This window comes from Protopterus annectens, chromosome 4.part1 (assembly GCF_019279795.1).
Source record: "Protopterus annectens isolate FY-2018-M chromosome 4.part1, PAN1.0, whole genome shotgun sequence".
NCBI lineage: Eukaryota > Metazoa > Chordata > Ceratodontiformes > Protopteridae > Protopterus > Protopterus annectens.
The window spans coordinates 106,409,497-106,413,560 of NC_056734.1; positions in this window are offsets into that span (position 1 = coordinate 106,409,497).

The window sequence follows — 4,064 nt, forward strand, 5'->3', positions numbered from 1 at the left end:
AACAGCCTGGAGGTTCAATGGCTCCTTCTCAGAAGTGCAAGCACCTCCTGGACTCCTTGGTAATCTTTACTTGTAAATATGCACTGTTAAAGTCTAACACATTCAATTGCCTCCTGATAAACATGGAATGACATGCTGTATAATAACCATTTTAAAGTTTTGTTTTTTACATGAAGGTACTTAATACCACAGAGATCCACAAACAGACCGAGGTCTTTTATATTTTTGGGTATCCAAGGGAATTCAGAATCATATCCTAACCTTTTCCAGACAGATGGGATGTTCATAGTTCATAGGAGATTACTAGGCTAATGGTCCAAGAGTCCTTACAAGCCTAGCTTTATCCCCAGTTTCCCAATTTTCAACAGCTAGGTGAACAAAGTTCACAGACGTATGAGCCTACGCTATGGTATCTAATACCAACTGCCTCTGTCCATGACGGACATTGGCACCACCCCAGGAGTAAATTTACGATTACCCATTCATTGATTTAGGTTGCGCTTGAAGAGGGTCAGGGAAGGGCTTTGTTTCACTTGAAAGAGAAACTTGTTCCACAGATGATGTAGTCTCTGAGAGACATATCTATCAGGGAAGCTTGTTCCACAAAAGAGGTAGCCTCTGAAAGATGTATCGATCACTCCAACATTATTTATTTATGTCAGAAGCTAGGTTAAGATCCCTGGAATGAGTAAACCTTATGCAGTTTTATTTATGAATATGTAAAATTTCTAATAGGGCTGTATCAGAGACTACCCTGTAAGCCAGACACAGATCGCCCCTTAGCCTGTAGGAGACAGAATGCAGTGATAGGGCTTTCAGTCTTTCCATATAGGACTTGTTTTTCTATCCTGTAACTTCCTGCTGAAAAACCTCCCTGGTTGCTCCAGCTGTTGCAGATGTCTGGTGATTTAAATGCAAAAGGGCGCATTGTACTCAGTTACTGGTCTGATGAGCGCAGAATACAATGGAATTATGTCCTTTGATATGGATGCCATGCCTTTTCTTATGAGTTGTGCCACACAGGACTTCCTCACTACTGTGGACACATTCTGGTCAAAGTTCAGATTACTATCAACCTGAGTACCCAGGTCACGTACCACCAGGTCTACTCTTGGGTGGATCTGTCTATATTGTAATTAGATGGGGTATTTGCTTTCTCAAAGGGAATAATTACGTCTTAGATGGCACTTTTAGTAGGATTCTGGAAGCCTCTCTTCTTTCAGCAGGCTGGCCAAGGGTGGGTAGGAGGATCTGCAAAGGGAAGTGCACATTCCTCTGGGTACAACTGTTCTGATTCATCAGTCCATGGTGATGGAACACCAAATATACAGCTGGAGGGGCAGATGTTCCACAAATGCCACCAGAGTAAGATTGGTCTAAAACTCGAACATGAAAATCTCAGGAGTCGGCCGACAGGCACTTGCAAACTGCTTCTGCTTCGGGCACCGCGCAGCAAGAAAGACTGAAGAAAATGGCGTCGGCTGCTTCTTTTATACCCCTGACGACCTGACGTCAGGGAAGGGGTGACAGCAGCTGACGCAGGACCCACAACTTTGGAATTCAGGCCGACTGAAGGCAACCTGCCAGCAGGATTACCCAAATGTAATGACTGCAACAGTGAAACACGAAGAACATCTGCTATTTTCACTGGTAGATGCATAGTGGTCTCCAGAGGATTACCATGGGCCCTTGCTTCTGGGCCTGTGACCCTGAAGGAAGTTGCACTGGTTATGAGACTTCATCTCAGCTACCTCCTGCTGAGGCTTGGGCTGTGTGTTGTGCAAAACTCACATCTAATGGTTGCTACTCTGCATTCTGGAAAAGGTAAAGTTGTGGAAGTTGGTATATGAACTCAAAGCCATCAGGGTCTTGTCTACTTTTCCATGTGTTCTGGTAGTTCATAAACTTGTTTTCTAAAGATGCATAACCCCAAAAAAAGGGGGCATTTGGAAAGGTCACCATGGAGTTCTTGGTAAAAATCAGTAAGCCTAGGCCATGTATGCTGGTGAATGGCTATGTCAGATCACGATGATCTGCCAACTCCCACTGAAATACTGTAGAAAAGCCAGCTTTTGTTCGAAGCAGTTGGGGCTTCAGATTATTTTTTTCAAGGGCATTGTGGTATCTTTCAAGGCATGTTTCAACTACAAGATCCCTCTCAAAATTGTCCGCATGCATAACAGAGCTTCGCACAGCAAATACGGAAAGGGTTAAGGTATTTGAAGCAGACTGGATGATGCATCTAGAAGGTATATGACAAGCCTAGCTGTTCACTGGTGGCACAGAGGAAGACAACACCTTAACTTTAACAAGACAAAATACATTGAATAGAAGTCAGAAATGAACAAAATGATGCAGCGTTAGCAAAAGTGAAACTGACAGTTCAGTTTTCCAACTCTGAATCATTCAGAGAGAGAGAGAGAGAGAGCCAGCTCATGGATAACTTACATCTGTTAAATAGGCAGGCCATATACATCAGACCTCAGAAATGGCATTGTGCCCAGCAGTAGCACTATCAAAAAACTTTCACAGACCAACAATTGAGTCACACAAATCTTGTATTACTTTCTACAGTAATTACATCAAAGTAATAGACACGTATTCATTCAGTTTCAGTTCTACCATCCCATCAGAGACCTTTCTTGATGGTCTTCAGCAAGAAAAATCTCCTGTTCAAGGAATGACCATACAGCCATTTAAAACATGCTGTGACATAAAATGCTGGCCACACAAATACGTACTGTCACATTAAGCCACCAGTTTGCTTCTTACCACTAGCAAGCACTTCATTGCACATCATACTAGAAAGGCTCACCCAGACTCTGCTACACTTTGCTGTGAGGGAAAGGTTAGTTTGCTTTTTATTTGTTGTATTTTGTATTACTTTATTGCCTTTTTTTATTTTGAATACTGTGATTTGTTTTCTTTACCTTGTGTTTTACTTGTATTCTGCTTTTAACTGCATATTAAAACTGAAAAGAGACCACAGCTCTGTCTCTTGTGAGTCAGGCAGAAATAAATTTTCCAACCCAGTTACTGTTGTGTTCTTAAACATCACTGTCTTTCTAGTTGCCTGCCCCTTATTTTAATTTGACCACATATCTCATTTCCTCTCTGCTTTTACTGGCTTGTGTGAGTAAGCACAAAATTATCATTTTGTGAAATCACTACCCTTCAATTATTTAAATTTAATGGCCATCCTACTGTATTCCATAGTACCAGAATACAAAAGTGACCACCCCTTTCAATCTATATTGCTGTTTAAAAATAGTGACTCTCCACTAAAACTTAACTTTTTAGACAGGTAAAACTTGTTACCTACTTTCACATCTGATTCCTCTAGTGCATACTGCAGTGTTTAGGATAAACCATTTTTTTCATCTTACCTTTAAGCATCTATTGCAAAGCCACCAGTTATTGGACAGCCCACATTCTGCCTCTCAATAGTCATCTTGGGATTAGTGCTTCTGTTTTCTCCTTGTGAGAGAAGGAGTGCACTTACATTACTTCCTAGAGACTACTGCTGATCACCAGAAAGCTTAATAACTGCTTTATAGGTGACAGCTTGGAATTGCGCTTATATTCTGATCCTGGTGGGAGTAGGAGCAGAGTGGATTGATTCCTGACTCTTTCTGGTTGGAGTCCCTGTGACTAGCACTTGCTCTAAAACCTGCTAGAAAGCACTAGGAAGCCTTACACTGATACAAGCACTCAACTCTCCTTGTTAATAAGTTGAAATTAATCATAGGCACTAAACAGCCTATAACTGCAAAGTACCTTGCCAAGGTAAGGGAAAACAGCTCTTGTACTTTACAAAAAAAAAGGCAAAAAAAGCACCTAACCAGGCATGTCCAAGGGTCATCTTCTGGTGATTTCTCCTGTCCACCTGGTGAATCTGGGCATACTGGGGCAATGCAGCAATTGCCTCATGTACACAGACAACCCTCTCCTCCCACTACCCAACACGACAACCTGCGAGAGATGCACTTACACAGCCAAACTGGAAGCAAAGCTCTCTCCAGCCAAGATTGTGATAGACAATCAAGAGGAGAAGGTTAACACCC